The 16833-nt window shown below is 44.8% G+C and overlaps 1 long non-coding RNA gene across 2 annotated transcripts; it reads right to left on the bottom strand.

The window, feature by feature from the left end:
- Positions 1-10658: 10658 nt before the first annotated feature.
- LOC136365729 (uncharacterized) lies at positions 10659-16017 on the bottom strand. 2 transcript variants are annotated; one of them, XR_010744398.1, is made up of 5 exons: positions 15810-16017; positions 15238-15331; positions 13431-14273; positions 12631-12828; positions 10659-11248 (listed from the first exon to the last, which is right to left on the bottom strand). It is a non-coding gene; the product is annotated as an uncharacterized lncRNA (long non-coding RNA). The 2 variants fall into 2 exon arrangements; XR_010744399.1 differs by having other exon boundaries at positions 12631-12779.
- Positions 16018-16833: the final 816 nt, after the last annotated feature.

Here is a 16833-nt window from a genome sequence, read left to right as displayed (position 1 = left end):
GTCCCCAGGGAAGTTTTGGCTGCCCCTGGATCCCTGGAATTGTCCAAGGCCAGGCTGGAGAGAGCTTGGAGCAACCTGGGATAGTGGAAAGTGTTGGAACTAGATGATTTTAAAAGTCCCTCCCAACCCAAACCATTCTGGGATTCTACAGCTTAGGATAAGTGGATTTGAGTCCTTTCTGCTAAATCCTGCACATGACATTTGAATAATTTTCCTTTCTGAGCCTGAGTCTCCTGTCTGTGTAAACAGGGAGGACAGTCCTCTATTATCATATAAGGACTTGATCAATAAGAATGCATTAAAGATTCATATATAGGTGTATTAAAGCATCCATGCTATGCTAATGTCTCCCATTTAAATACTATAAAAAGCTCAGTGGGCTCTTGACTGAGCCATTAAGTGAACGATGGGCAAATTGGAAATGTCCAAGAAAAAAGGAGCAGAATTACACTCTGCTATGAAACACCAGGCAGCTCCCATAAAAATCAATGGCACTGCATAGCAGTAAATTGCAGGGGAGATGAGCTTTATTTCATGGCTCATAAGTGAACATGAATCTCTAACAACCTGTCAGCCCTGACAGCTGGGCCTCTGCAAGGACTGGAGTTTTGGGAGCTGTCTCCACGCCTGGACTGGCTCCTGTGGGCAGCAGCTCCTCTCCAACAGGGACAATCATCCAGGGGAAGGGATGTCCCCACAAGGTGATGATGCCTGAAGTTTAAATTTCGTGTATTCCAGGTTCTGTAGTGCCCAGGGGTGCAGCTCTGAGCTCACAGTCAGTGTCACTCAGCTCTGCGCACAGCAGGGACACAAAACAAATCCTTCTCCTGCTGCACACCAAGGACAACTTTCAGCCCCAAAGCACAAACGAGGGTGGGCTGGAGGGAGGGACAAGAAGGATGGGACCTCACAGCCTGGAGCTGGAATGGGACAATTCAACCCCAAAATGCCAATGGACCAAAACTTATAAAAGTGTGAGACCTCGTGACTGTTTGTCCATTTTGTGACCATTTTGGGTCCACCTTTCAATAAATCTCTACTTTATTCTCCAGCTCTGTCCAGTCTCTGTCCCAGCTCAGCCTTCCCAAGGCAGCAAAGGTTTCAGTGCACTCTGAGGTGGCAAAAAGCCTCTCACGCCTCACTGGGCTCATCCCCCTGAAACCTGCAGTGACTGACTGAGCTGTGCAAACACTCCTTTAAAATGTGGGGTTTGTTTCTGTGTGTTCTGCTCTCTGAGCACCTTCTGCTTCAGGCAGACAGGTTATGCCCTGATGTTACAGCTGCATCTCAAGGAGGGACAGAGAGAAGAGGAAGCCTGCCTGAAAACTGACACAAAAAAATCCTGTGACAAGGCTACAGAAGGAAACAGGAAAAAGAAAAAAACTAAAAAAAAAAAAAAAAAAAAAAAAAAAAAAAAAAAAAAAAAAAAAATTCAAGGAAATGCCTTGAAATTTTGTCCTGTTCCAGGCCTAACCAGAGCAGGAGGCTGCAGTGGTTTTGCTGGCTGGGTTTATGGCAGGGAAATTGCTCACACAGGGCAGACACCAAATCAGATTGGCAGCTGCTGTGCTGCTACAAATCCCATCCCAGGAGGAGCAGACACAGAGTTCAGAGGTGGGTTTTGGTGAGGTGGAGGTGTGCTGTGCCTGCTGCAGTGGGATTGCCAAGTCTGAGGGCACTGCAGGTTAAAATGCAGGATGTCCTGCAGACAGGAGCAGCTTTGCTTCTCCCTGAGCTCCCTGGCAGAACCTTTCCCAGCCTGGCGTGCCAGAAACACAGCAAGTGCCAATAAATTATCTCCTTCTGGGTTTCCATACACAGAACTTGTTTTTGCACTTGGGGAGCACAGTGCCAGCTCCAGAGTCAACAGCAGAAGGGGATCTGCACAAATCAGCACCTTGTGGCCTTACCTACAGATAAAGGTCTATGGGAACAACAGATAAAAATCAAATAAGTGACATAAATCCCTGAGGTTATGGAGAAGAAACCTCAGATTTAACCCTTGCCCCTACTTCATGACACACCTTTTTGTCTAACAGCAAAAAGCAGGAACTGCCAAAACACTGAGAGGACAAACCAGCCTAAAAAACTTTATTTTCCCTCAAGCCAGGTTCTGCACCTTATCCTCTCCCCAGACACTTGCCCTCAGATCCCCCTTCAAGCTGCCAATTTCCTCACACAACCCGCGCCAGGGAGGCACTTCCAGCTCTCCCAGCCTCATCTTTCAACCATTTTCCTTTTCCACAATGGTTTAGATCCCCTGATGATTTCTTATTAGCCTCCAAAAGGCATTTAAATCTGTTTTCCCAACCCATCCAGCACGATAAATTACCAGGAATTAAATTAGCTATCAAAGGGCTAATAGACTTGTTCCTTCAGGGGCTAAATTAGTTATAGCAAACTTTATCTGGCAGGGGGAAAGTTTAAGAATTTATTCTTCCAGCAGGTTTTAGTCCTTATTCTACGCTCTGAAGCCTGTCTGTGGCAGCCACTCGAGGGACCACAAGAATCAGCTGCTCAGCACAGACGGCCTTGCACTAAAAGTCAAAGAAAAGAGCATGAAAAATGTGGAAATACTTTAAAACCATTCCTACAGAGAGTGGTTTCTGGCTGGAGTTACCTTTATGGAGAGGTTTCTCTGCCTTTGAAATGCTTCCTTCAGCGTTACTCATGCAATTCAATTGTCCAAGGGTTTTGTTGTTGTTGTTGTTGTTTGGCTTGGCTTTGTGTTTTAAGCAGGATTTCTGTTATCTCTCAAGAAAACAAAATATATTTGCTTCATTGTGAAAGGATTAGGAGCTGAGACGTTGTGTGATGTTAAAGCAGCATAGACTCTCCATCATACAGTAAAAACTTAGCAACAAAAGCCCTCAAAAACTGATTATGAGAACAATTTTCCTCTGTATATAACAGCCCAATCCCCTCTGGCAGCTGAAGGGATGAAAAAGCTGTACTGGACATGATTCCATCGGGGAAAAATGCTGGGTAAATAAAATACCTGTTGAGTGAAGCCCCTTTCTGTTCCCTGAGCAAAGCAGAGTCTGGCATTCCCGGGACACTGCAGCCCAAATGCTGCTCCCAAATCCCAGCCCTGCACTCAGCACAGGCACTTCCAACACACCCATTAGCACAGAGGGGATGTGGAAACAGCTCCTGGTGCAGCTGGCACTGGTCCTGGCACACTGGTGAGCTCCAGCAGCTCGTGGGACAGCCTGGGCACCTTTGGGTGCAGGATCTCCCCTTACCTGGGTGAGGCTCCAGAAGGGTCCATCCCAACCTGAAGTGTCCCACGAGGTGATGTCCACCCTTTCCATCCCTGAGTTACCTGGACCTGACCAACCACAGCAAATTCCAGCAAGGAGATCCCAGCTGGGAGAGGAGCTCAGCCCCCAGCTGCCTGTGGCAAGGAGGAGTGATGTGTGATAACAGCACTGATAAATGTTATCAGCACCTGGGGCTCCCTGGAAACAACCCCCCAAACCAGGGAGGGAAAATATCCATTTGGATTCACCTGAAGGTGAAATCATAGGTGGGAAAACTTCGATTCCATCATTCTTAGGAAGAAATGGTTAAACAGTGCCCGGCAGAAACAGCCTGGGAGAGATCTGTGAGTGTGCTCAGCCCCACAGGGGCTTTTTTGGGCATCTCTCTGCACGGAACCAGCACACTGTGACTCTAAAAGAGACCTCTGACATGAACATTTAGGCAATTTTAAGGAGCTCCGTAATAAGGGGGATGTTATCCTTTTAGAAATCCTATGAAATGGAACTCTTTGAGGCCTGCAGGAAGCACTGGAAATAATTTGCACAACCCCAGAAATTAGCACAAAGAGGAAAAAAGGCACTTTAAAGCCAAGACCTAGTGCCAGCTCCCTCAGGTGGGCTCTTTCAGGCATGCTGGGTACAACTTTCAGCAAAACCTCAACAACCAAGAGACCCAGAATGGCTTAAGGAAGAAAGAGTGGCAAATTGCAGCTGGTTATTATTGTCAGAAAGTTCAGCGTTTCTCTGTGAAATCTGTGTTTCTTTTGGCTGTAGTTCATTCCACTGAATAAAACACTTTTTTTTTTTCTTTTTTTTTTTTTTTCTTCTAATTCATTTGAACTTCTGGCAGCTGCACTTCAGTTCATTGGCCAGGGTTTTGTGGCTGCTCTGCTCTCTCCAGTTCTCATTGTTGGATTGTTCAGATCATATTATTTCACCCGAGACAATATTAATGGCTGTGACCAGTGCTCAGAGAGACGTCTATCAAATAGATAAGCCCCAAGTTCTGTGAATTGTCTTCTCTTCCAATCAGTGGGGCTTGATCAAACAGGATTATCCAGTGGGATGGAGAAAAGGAGACTCTAGGGAGCAGCTAAAATTGGTGCTGAGGGAGCTGCAAATAAATCCCTGTGGTTCAGAATGAGCCTTGTCCCAGCTGGTGACAGCAGAGTTCCCTTCACCTCTGGGAGAGAACAAGAGCTGAGGATATCTGGGAAGTGGTTCCTCCTCTCTGGAGCTGGCTCTCCTGCAAGGACCCCACTGCAGCCCCAGTGCAAATTAAAGGCTGCACCTCCATGTAAAAGAGGAAAATATTTTGTTTGGAAGAAAGTGATGAATTACAACTTGATTAAAACAACGTAATGAGATTGGAGGAGGAAGGCTGAGCTCAGCTCAGTCCTAAGGGAGCTCCACGGTCCTTCAGGAAGGAGACATTTGGGGTACCAAACATCAAGAACACAGGAATTTCCATCAGCTGTTCCCAGGGGGAACTGCTCTCGTCAGCTACAGAGCTTCACAAAGACACCTCTTCCCCACAGCACACAGAATTCACTCACTGCAAAGCCAGTTTGTGTTAGAAACAACAAGATATAAAGGGACAGAGATTGGATGGGAGCACAGCAGCAGCAGCTCCTGGGAGGTTTCAGTGGCAGCAGAGGGAACAAGATGTGCCACGTACACGGCAGGAAAGGCACCCCTGACCCCAGCCCAGCACTGAGAGATGGGGCTTCAAAAAGGGGGCAAAAAAGTAGTCCAAGCACGGAGCCTTCAGTCAAAGCTTGAGCAAAAATAGGTCAGAGTTTGAGCTGAACTTAAAGTTTATTGAAGTCTCAGCTGAAGTCAGGGTAAAAGGAGTCGGAGTCCAAGTCGAAGTTGAGGCTATTGAAGGCATTGAAGTCAGATATTATTCTCACAGTACAGTGTTGTGCACTTGTCACAGCTCAAAATACGCCACAGCCCTAAACACTCACAAGATTTCCCCCACAAACCACTGACAGCCCATTGTTCACATTATTTGGCAGCTTTTACAAAATTACACAGTTTTAAAGCCCTTGACAATTACAAGTACATCAGTTACACATACACACACAGCTCTCTTCCTGGCTCTTTGTCTTACCCGTGGTGTCTCTGCACCACAGCCTGTACCCAACCAAGGCTGAGATAGCTCAATTCACAAATTCCACCCCTCTGTGTCTGTTTTCCTTACTTTACTTTCCTTATCTGTTTTCCATCTATCTGTTTTCTGACCTGCTCTCCCCTTAGGGAAAGGCACAATGTCCGTGCTGGAAGCAGGAGGTGCTGCTGGAAATTGGATAAAAGCACAGAGAGTCTCACCAAGAACTTGCTTAGGAGCTGGTTTGCCACAGCCAAGTCACACTCAGTAATTAATGACCCAATGTTTGTGGCCTACAAATAGTGAGTAATAATCAGGTTACCTTGTTCTCCATCTCCCCTGCAAGGAAAGGCTGAGGGAATTGGGTTTGTCCAGGCTGGAAAAGAAAGGCTTTGGGGAGGTTTAACTGGGGTATTCCAGGATCTGAAGGGAGCCACAAGAAAGATGGAGAGGGATTTTGGGCAGGGTGGCAGGAGTTACAGGACAAGGAGGGCTGGATTACAGCTTTAAAAGAGCGGCTTTAGATCAGATATCAGGAGGAAGTGAAGATGGGGAGACCCTGGCAACAGAGGAGTTGTGGACTTTCTGTGGGAAATGGTTTTGGGCTGGATTTCACTCCCCAAGGCTGGCTGGACCATTTCCTGCAGCTTGACTAAATCATGAACCTTCTGGTCATTCCCAGTTTATCACTGTCCAAGCTTCTCTCATCCCCGTTTAGGTTATCACATTTATGTTTAAGGCTGTTTTTATCTAAAGCATTTGTTGTTGATGGCCTTCTTCCCTTACCTTCAGGGCTTTCAATTGCACAATAGTGTGTACCTGGCAATTCCAAACCAAATCTGTCTGGAATGACAGATTAAAAATGAAAAATGAGTGATCTGGAATATTTTAATAGCTTATTTCCACCGTGCTTCCTGCCATGTGCCTCTGCATGTCCCACACGTGTATCCAAATGGATCAAAGTGTCAGTCAGCATATTCAATAAATTCATTTTTTTCCTTTTGGTGTTGATAGCAAGGAAATCATCAAAAATGCTGAAAATGCTCTATTGAACAGCGAGAATTAAGTGGTGATGATTGAAAGCTGCCTCACACAGACCAGGAGGTGTTTGATTTTAATCAGCCAGGAAGGAAATGGTGAAATAAATGAACACAGTCTGATATATTCAGACTATAAGTTCTCTGGGGAAAGGGGAGAGTGTTCTGCTGCTCCAAGGTTAACAGCCTCACAGTGCCCTTTCTGGTGACCTGATCCCTGCTTTGTGAGGCTTTTCCTCCCTTCCACCCCTGCAGCAGAATGGGAATGTGCTCCTGCAGCTCTGAAATCCCTGGGAATTGTGCTGGTGAATCCAACATGGGCAGGAATTGGGTCCTCACTCGTGCTGGGCCAGGATAAAAACCAGCACCACATCAGCCCTGTCCTGGCACTGCCAGCACTCCAATGCCAGGAGCAGGAAAAGGAAAGGGGAGATGTTTTTCCTGCCCATGGAAAGGGGGCAGGTGACACACTTGGGCTGTGACTGTCACAGCACGGCCAGGACTGACCACAGCACCCACAGCACATCCCAAAGGGTGTGCCAGGCAAATTTCTCATGGATGCGACAACCTGAGACCTGACAAGGACCTCGAGAAGTCTCCTGTGATGTCCTTGTAACTGCTCTGTGCTCCAGCATTCAAGGGATTCACGGACAGATTGTTTAATCCATGGCAGTGTCAGAATCTGGGGTGGAAGGATTTGCATTAAAATTCCTGATGATGAAATCCTGGTCAGCTCTGCTTTGCCTTTGGTGCACTCTCCCAGCCTCTGAAGGCCACTAAAAGAACTAATTTCTTGAGGGAAGCCACTGCTTTCCTCTTTGCTGTTTCACACCCAGTCGGGGCTGGGTCCTGGGGAAGGATATTGGCTCAAAGCCTTTTTTTCCTGAGGGATTTAAATCATTTGGACCAGTAGGGACACGGGGTGTTTGTCCTTCATGTTCTGCAAGGTGAGGTGTATATGAGCAGATGGTTTTTGGAATGCTCATCTGTGCTTGATGGTTTCTTCTCTGCTACAACTTTGCTCCCGTGACCCATGAACTGTAATAATTACAGATCTTTTAAACCCTGCTCTGAAATTCCTGGGATCATAATAAGTATTTTAAAGGGGAAAAAAAAATCTTCTTTTCTTCTTGTTCATTTAGTTAATCTTTTTTTTTTTTTTTTTTTTAATTTGATATTGCTTAAATTTTTCTATCCAAACTTTTCTAATTTGTATTGAGAGATTTAGACATAATGAGAAGTGAAGAGACAGCTAAATGAGAGGTTTTGGCTCATCAGCTCTAGACCTGCCCTAGGACGTTAAGCAAGATTTTGGGAACACTTTGCTAAATTTTCATGAAATGTCAGGTTCAAAGGAATCTTTGTAAGTAATTGGAAATTGATTTCGTGACACTTTGATACTGAGCTCCCTGGTGGCAGCTGTTATTTTACATTTCGGAATGGATGGAAGAAATTCTTCCCTGTGAGAGTGGGGAGACCCTGGCACAGGTTTTCCAGAGAAGCTGTGGCTGCCCCTGGATCCCTGGAAGTGTCCAAGGCCAGGCTGGATGGAGCTTTGAGTAACCCATGGCAGGGGTTGAATTAGAGGGGCTTTTCTGTCCCTTCCACCCTTAAACCATCCTGTGGCTCTGTGATCTCCTTTCAATCTCTTTGCAGCAAGACAGCTCAAAACATCACCAGCACATTCTTGCTCCTGGATGCACTTTAAATAAAATCAGCAAGGCTCCCCAGCATTACCTCATGCTTCCCTGGGATCCCAGAGCCAGAGCATTAAAATACTGAAATGAAAAATGATGAGAGCAGAACCAACTTCCTGTTCAGAGAGAATAAATCAGTGTCTGTGCCTTTCTCTGGTGACCGACCCAGCACTCAGGTCTGAGCAGCAGAGCCTCGGAGCCTGTTCCCTGGAGAGATTCAAGCAGCTCCTAATTACATCTGCAGGAGGTGGGTGGTAACTTTACCAGGAGCTGGTAACTGAGACGTCTGCCCACGGGACTGGAGCAATTTCCCATCTCAGCCTCACTCTGTGATGCTGAATTCTGGGAAGAGAGCCTGGCCCTTGAGTGCTTGGTGTGGTGATTTCAGCACGGTTTGAGCACTGCTCAGGGTGTGACACCTTGGGGAAAGCCTGTTTGCCTTTCCTGTGTCCAGTCAGACACCCACGGCAGTGCCCAGCTGCTCTCTGCTCTTGGCTTGGCCAGGCAGGGTCAGTGAGGTGGTCAGTAAATGCAAGGTGGTCAGTGAGGGTGAGGTGGTCACTAAGGGTCAGGTGGTCAGTAAAGGTCAAGTGATCAGTGAGGATAAAGTGGTCAGTAAGGGTAAGATGGCCACTAAGGGTAAAGTGGTCAGTAAAGGTGAGGTGGTCAGTGAGGGTAAGGTGGTCACTGAGGGTAAGATGGCCACTAAGGGTAAGGTGGTCAGTAAAGCGGTCAGTAAATGCAAGGTGGTCAGTGAGGTTGAGGTGGTCATTAAAGGTGAGGTGGTCAGTGAGGATAAAGTGGTCATTAAGGGTAAAGTGGCCACTAAGAGTAAAGTGGTCAGTAAAGGTGAAGTGGTCAGTGAGGGTAAGGTGGTCAGTAAAGTGGTCAGTAAATGCAAGGTGCTGAGTGAGGATAAGATGGTCAGTGAGGATAAGGTGGTCAGTAAAGATAAGGTGGTCAGTAAAGGTCAAGTGGTCAGTGAGGATAAAGTGGTCAGTGAGGCTAAGATGGCCACTAAGGGTAAGGTGGTCAGTAGAGTGGTCAGTAAATGCAAGGTGGTCAGTGAGGGTGAGGTGGTCATTAAAGGTGAGGTGGTCATTAAAGGTGAGGTGGTCAGTAAAGATAAGGTGGTCATTGAGGATAAGGTGGTCAGTAAAGGTAAGGTGGTCAGTGAGGGTAAGGTGGTCACTAAGGTGGTCAGTAAAGATAAGATGGTCAGTAAAGGTGAGGTGGTCAGTAAGGGTAAGGTGGTCTCAGTAGGGATAAGGTGTTCAGTAAAGATCAGGTGCTCAGTAAGGCTGGTCCCTCAGGCTCTGTTTCCCCTCTGCTCCAGCTCCCTGCCTCATTTCCAAGAACATGGTGTTCTCTCACACATATCCTCAGCTAAAAAGAATATATTTAATCCTTTGTGTTCAACCTTCCGCTCCCAGACACTACAGGGGTTCTTTACAATGATAATGTGTTCTAGGGTGCCTGGATTCATTTCTAGACCTGAGCTAGACCCCTATCCTCAGCTCACAGAAAGCCTTCATGTTTTCTGTCCTTACCCCCTCCATGGCAAAAGTTCCTGTTCTCTGCCACGAACACAATGTTCTGTTCCCCTGTTTCAAAGCCCTGGCTGTGTTGTTGCTGTGTAAGCCTCATCATCTCTCTCTGAACCTGTGAAAGCTCTTTGCTGTGTGGGGTTGAATTTCCCTCCTGATCCTGGGGTGTGTTTATGGAGGGGTTTGTCACAGTCTGTTCCCAGTGCTGGATCCCGCTGGCTGGATCTGCTGATCCAGCCCTGGGAGCATATAAATACTGTGAGCATGTAAGCACTGCTTTGCTTCTCCACAATTCAACATTTCCTGAGGGTGACCATCAAGCTGACCCCTCTTTGCAGTTCTCCACTGCCTTTTCCTGTCACTGCTGTAGAAAATCCTCCGAAGCCTCTAATACATTTATAATTTTATGATTTCATGGGTGCAGTATTTTGATAAACCAGTTTTGGCTGCTAAGCTGTGGGAGAGGCTGGGAACGTTCCAGGCTGGTGATTTCTCATGCCTGGGTGCAGTACAGATGTTGAGCAGCCCTTTCTGCTGGTAAGTCATGGCACTGCAGAGCCCTGCAGGGCTGAGCTCTCCTCCCTCCTCCCTGCCACTGAACCCACCTGCCCCTGCAGCCAGCACACAGCACAGGATTTATTGACTGGCTCTGGAATTAGGCAATTCTCTTAATTGGCTTCATTTTCAGGGCTCTGCCATTCTTCCCCTGCACCGCTGGTGGCACAGCAATTTGTGCTGGTTGGGAGCAGAGCCCCCAGGAGTGGACAGCAGAGCAATCAAAGCCAAGGACACGTCCCTCTCAAAGATAATTGCATCCAGATACCCTGAGAGCCTTTTCAAATCCCTTGGCAGCTCCCACAGGTCTTTCCCTCCTGTGGCTCTGCTTTGAGGAGCCTCTATTAAGCCACAGGACATCCCCAAACAATGCCAGCAGTGAGACAAAAGTCTCCTTTCCTTTTCATGATTTGCCTCCCCAGTGCTCCCCAAGACTTATTTTTATTTTTAATTGAATTTTTAAGGGTCAAAATGATTGGGGTGGCTCAGCTTAGCCCATGTAAAAAGCTCATTAAAAAGCACTTGGACATTGTTGGGGCTTTTTCATTCAATTGTGGGATTTGTTTTCCTTTTCTTTGGATGTTCATCCCTGTGTCATTTCCCACAATGAATTTGGGGCCTCGGCTTGGGTATATTTTGATTAAATGCAGTAGGAGTCAACAATTGTGAGTTGTGGACGCAGAGTTCCTAGATGAGAAAATCTCACACTATTTTTAATACACCAAACTCATTATATTCAGTATAATATTATGTCTTATTTACATATCCATATCCCCAAATGCACTCAAAAATGTTTTATTTCTGTTTCAATATCTCTTTTATCAGTACAAAAAAAAAAAAAAATAGAACTTCCATAAGCAGGATTTATTGTCTCTTTTCAGCAAGGTGGTTGTAGCACAGTTGTGATCCTACAAAAACACAGTGCTAGAGTATAGTACACATTCTGTAAAAAAACCTGACAGCAGGGGGTGAGCAGTCCTCTGGCAGTTTTGGGACACCATCCAGCATTTTCAGGTTTGGCAAATTGGAGAACACACTTAAAGAGAGACAAAAGAGAAAATAGAAATTGAGAAAAATAATCTTGGGAAATGGTGAGAACAAAAGAGACGCTGATAAAAAAGAAACAGTGGGTTCAAACATATCTGAAATAGATTTGGGTGGTTGGAAATCTTGATTTGCCATTTGTTGCAGAATTTATCTGATAAGGAGCTAATTAAAACTCTCAGATTTCTCTCTATTGCACCTCTTTTATATCCTCAGACTCAATAAAGATAAAGCACTTCAAGAATCTGTCTTCCAACACTGGGAATGAACATAGTACCAGAGATATACCAAACAGTAATATTTAATTGCCCTAAGAACTGGCAGATTGAGAGCAGAAACACAGTTAAGAATTGTCAAAAGGTGATTTTCTCCTTTTTTTTTTTCTCCTGGATTTTTAGACATGCAAATAAGATGTGAAATCCATCATTTAAAATTTACTTTTCCCCTCCCATGCTGATATCTGCCTCGCTGCCTTTGGAAAGCACCAGCATCACCACCCCACTGCCAAAGGGATGCCCCCAAGACTCAAGGACATACTGGAAACTCAGAAAGGTGTTCATTAAAAACTTCTTCTTTTTTTTCCCCTCCCAGGAAACAATGGGAGGAGATGTGTCCCATTTCAGACACACTCTGCAAGGTTTATCTTTAAAATATCAGCTCCTGGCTGTGTTTGTAGTGGGGAAAAACATGCAACCATGCAGATTTTCTAAGAGGGAGACCTAGAATAGATTATATTCTCCTGAATTTTCTTGGATTCTAATGTCTTGCATTAGAATTTCCATTTCCAGTGGAAATTCTGGGGCTGCTCTGTTAAATCTCCAGCACATCCCAAAACCTGCAGCACCAACTTTCACTGCTCAAGGCAGAGCACCTTCCCCAGCCCTGCCACAGGGACAGGGGGAATCCAGAAAAATCAAATGAAGGGAACTTAATTTTCTCCTTCTTTCTCTCCCATCTTGCAAGACATCCTCCTCCTTCCATCCCTGACATGTAATGCAGTTTAGGCTCCTTGCAGAACCCACCAAGGATACAATGAGACTGAAGAGAGTTTGAGTAATAGGTAGTTTCTATTAATAAAAGGGAATCTAATTTGTCTGTCCCTGCTCACTGTCTCTAAACTTGATCCACGGGCTCAGCTCAGTTCCAGCATTGCCAGTCATGCCATTAAAAAGCATCAGAGGCAGTTTCTAAATATTTTGGGGCTTTTATCACATAATAGCTGGCTAACCCACGTTCCTGGAGCATTGAAACTATGGGAAATTGAAAAGCTTCTTTAGAAAGCTTGTTGGATTTGAGATCCCATTCTTTTGAAACTCTGACAAAGAGGTTTTTTGTGTTTATCGCTTTTGTTAGCCACGAGGGGGTCAGACTTACAGCTGTCTGTATCTTTCCTGGAACTCACAGGGATTCCTCTTGAGGATGAGGGATTCAAGTGGAGTGTGCCTGAAGTCTGAAATCCCACTTAGGGTCGTGATGTTATTTTCAGCGAGAGATAAGTGCTGAATCTGAGGGATCTTTGGCAGCTGTTTGAAGGATGTAAAGTGGTTTTTATTTACATTTAGCTCTCTGCATCTGTAAAGTACAAAGTGTATGGCATCACTGTCACATCTGGGACAGAATCCCTCCAACAAGAATGGGTTTTATACACCGGTTTTCTGTTTGTCTCATGGACTGCCAGATCAGATCCCTGCACTTTAAATTCCCTAATTCCTTTCTGTTGTACAACAGATGCATCATTATTTCTGTTCTCAGTTCTACAGCACTCCATACACCTAAATACACAACAGCAGAGTAGCAACAGATGGATGGTAAAATGAATTTATAGTTGTCATGGTCGTGCTTGGCCTCTCTGCCTGGGTTATGTTCCACTGTCTCTTCACAGAGATTCCTTCTGTGTTCAACAACTTCCCCTTTTGGCACAGATCTCCCTGAAGCTGACAGGACTCATTAATTATTCCCCAGGAATAAAGAGGGAATCATCTGATCTCCTCACTGGATATTTCCAGCCCGGGGATGACATGAACTCAGAACAGCAATAAACTGATGGATTCTCAACCCAGAACCCCCCCAAGAGCAGATTTGGCAGCTCTCAAGAGCCTGCTCCAGCTGTCCCTTCAGTAAAATTCTGATTTCTGGGACATTACACAAAAATAGAAACAGGACATTTTGTCTACCTTGGCAACCTTATGGCACTAAGGTCTGTCAAAGAATTGTCCACCAACCAAAGCTTCTCCACCCGAATCAACCTTCGGAGGATTCTTTTGAAGTTTTCCACCTGGTAAAGATCACCCAGGTCCTGGAAGGAAAGGTTCAACTCCTGGGAAGGGAAAAATAAGAGAAATCACTTTTTTTTTTTTTTTTTTTTCCTTTCTTGCCTTGTAATAGTTCTATAATTCTATTAAATATAGAATTAGTCAGAGGTAGTTAAAATGAGAATACATTTTATGCTGCTGCTCTTATAATAACTGGTGGTACCAAGAGCCAAATTCACCTCAGATGAATCACCTCATAGTGATGGGCTCTTTAATTCTTTGTAAAGAAGAAAGAAACCATCTCTGAAGGCTGAATTTTAGTGTCCATCTCCTCCTTCCTCTAGGAGTGGGGTTAGCAGTGTGTGGGGAGGGAGCAGGACTAAGCAATCGTGGCTTATTGGTTTGGCTTCTAAACTCATCTGGCACCAAAGTGCTGCACATCAGCCAGGTATGAATATTCATGGAGTCCTCACAGAATGGTCTGGGTTGGCAAGGAATTTAAAATTCATCCAATTCCACCCCCTGCCATAGCCAGGGACACCTTTCTTACAACAGGTTTTAACCTATTCAGTGCAGTGAGCAGCCAGCGCGTCATTATTTGGCTTCTTTACAGCTACAGTCCAAAGTGTTAATGAGAAAGTTTTACAGCACAGTTTTCCCAGTTCTCTTGCAGCCTCTTTTCCCATTTCTCCGTGTCAGTTACTTGTTTTCTTCTTTTCAGGGTATGTTCTTCTTTTCTGAAAAACAGCTCTTCTTCTGAGGGCCCTGGTCAGAGAGAAAGATTTACAGTTGAGGATGTGGTACAGAACTGGCACTTAGTCACTTCCTGGAAGAATAAATATATATATTGCTGGGAAGGTTCTGTAATAAAGAAATATATGTAATATTATAGGTGTGGAAGTTTCCAGGCTTCTGAGATATAAATTAATGGAAAAATTTTTCTACCATTTCCAGGGCCGTAATTCAGCCAGCAATCCACAGTCGGGATGATTTTGTGCACGGCTGGTAAATGACAGATCTGCTACAGCTCAGAATGAAAACTATTTCTGAAGGGTTCTTCATAGGGATCTGAGTTCTGAAATCCTTTTTTTTTTTCCTTGCCATGCTCTGAGTTAGCCTTTGATTGTCCTGAGAAAGGAAAATGTTTGCAGCTTCCAGAGCAGTGACCAGGATCAACAGCCCCACTGCAAACCTCATTTGTATTGGGACAGACACACACTGGAGACTTCAAGACTTAATGAAATGTTTAGAGCTATGGACATCTTCAAATTCCTGATTAAAGGCTGGAAATTTTCCACTGTTTACTCCCAAACATGCAAATAGTGGAATTTAAAACCCATCTGTTCTTGAGTGTGTCTATAGATTGTAATTGAGCCAATTTAGTCTTAAAATACAATATATGTGCCACTGTGTGCAGGATTGGGTTTCCCTCTTGCTTTCTTGCATTCTGAGCAGTCAAATGTTAATGAACTTTTGAGAGAAGTCATCAGCACCACATTAATACTAAAAATTTTCGATTTGCAGTTGTTTTTCATTTTGGAAATTACAAAGGACAATTTCCTAATGGTTAAAAATAACAAAGCAAACACCGGCAGAAATCCTGAAATCCTGAAATCTTTTCAAAGGAATGGCAAGGTGCATGATTTGAGCTCAGCACTTTTAAGGATGGACTCTTTATGACTCAGTAGAGCTGGGGGCTGAGATGTCCAAGTGTCTTTTTGATCTTTACCTTCCCTCACTCGGGGACAGCGGAGCTGATTTCCTCGAACGCCGTGTTCTTCTAGGTCACACCAGCCAAGGTACTTGAAGGAGTCAGAAGGAAGCTTAAAAAAAAAAAAAAGAAACAAGCAAAAATAAAGATATAAAAAGATCAGTAAAAGCTCTCGAGGTTTTGACATTGAGCTTTCTCTTATTTCTGGCCTTATTCCAGCAGAAATCCCTCCAGTCAGAGCCATATGCAGGAGCTGGTAAATGGTGTGGGAATTCTCACTGAAGTGGAGTTTGCCACTGCTTATCCTGGTTAACTCTGCTAAATTGGCTCAGATATTGGAGAGAGCCTTCTCAGGGCTCATTATCCACCTGCCCATGGCGTCAGTTTGGTGCTCAGAGCTCAAAGGCTGAGGAAAATCCCCTGGCCCCAAAGGACAGAATCTTATTTTTATTCCGCCCCAGTTTTGGAAGATAAAAGGAGGTAAACAAAAATCCGCTTCCAAGCTGAGGAAGAGATTTCTGCCTTAGCTCCTCTTTGTCAATGTCTCTTTTCTACAAGCCTGCAATCAGACTGGAAAACCCCACACTTACTGGGAAAGGCAGCCTGGAGTCCCAGCTCTGCCCGAGGATTCCTCTGTGTTGGGGTAAAACCAGCGGAATATTGTGTGCATCGCCAAGGATGGAGCAGCAGGAGGAGTAGGATTTCAGGAACTTTTGATTGCTTGTAGTCAGACCTGAGGAGCTAGAGAGGAGATGTTAAGCCAGTGTAGATTCTGCCCAGAGAAACGCAAGTTTTATTGGTTTTTGCTTTATAGTTACAGCAAATAATTACAGAAAACGCAGAATAGCTTGGGGTAGGACTTGCCAGCAGGCAACAGCCACATCCTGAGGCCAAACCTTGGGCAATCCCCTCACCCCTCCCCTGAGCTGCATTTCCTTACACACAGGAGCCTTTCACAGATGTGTCCAAGCATCAGAAAGAAAAATTTACTAGCAATTTGTTAGAAAAACTGAGTCTTGGAGAAAATTGAGAGCTGAATTTGTTCAGCAGCAAGACGTGTTTGTTCCCTTCTACTCAGGAGAGCTCTGCTTTTATGGATCTGGGTTGGATGGAAAGACACCTCAGTTATTTATTTTATTCCACTGGACAGGTGTTTTAACTCATTCTTTTACTAGTATTAGTATATTTATTTTTAATCTCTTGGATATGTTCTAGAGGATTCTCAGAGCTCTGGAGAAAAACTGAACTTTGTTCAATAGAGTCTTCAAATCATTAGTGCTGGGAAAGACCTCCAAGGTTACCAAGTCAATCTTCAGCTTGAAGTCGTGTGTTCATGAGCTCTCTTAGTCCCTTGCCTAAGAACACTTCCAAAAGTCACATTTTAAAAACCCCAAATGGGGCAATTTCTCTCATTGTGCTTCAGAGGGATTGAAGAACTTGCAGACTGGCAGCTGCAGTTTAGGAATTTGCCACGGAATACTTGAAAAACAATGATTTGATTTAGTCAGGGTGTGCATCCAGCACTGTAATTTGACATTTACTCTACAGGCTCAGGGAGCTCTTGCCAGGGAGCCTCAGCTGTCAGTCAGCATCATAAAACAACCGGAGTCAGGA

This window comes from Sylvia atricapilla, chromosome 10, assembly GCF_009819655.1.
Source record: "Sylvia atricapilla isolate bSylAtr1 chromosome 10, bSylAtr1.pri, whole genome shotgun sequence".
Classification (NCBI taxonomy): domain Eukaryota; kingdom Metazoa; phylum Chordata; class Aves; order Passeriformes; family Sylviidae; genus Sylvia; species Sylvia atricapilla.
The sequence above is the reverse complement of the archived record's forward strand: the minus strand, read 5'-3'. Positions and strand labels throughout refer to the sequence as shown.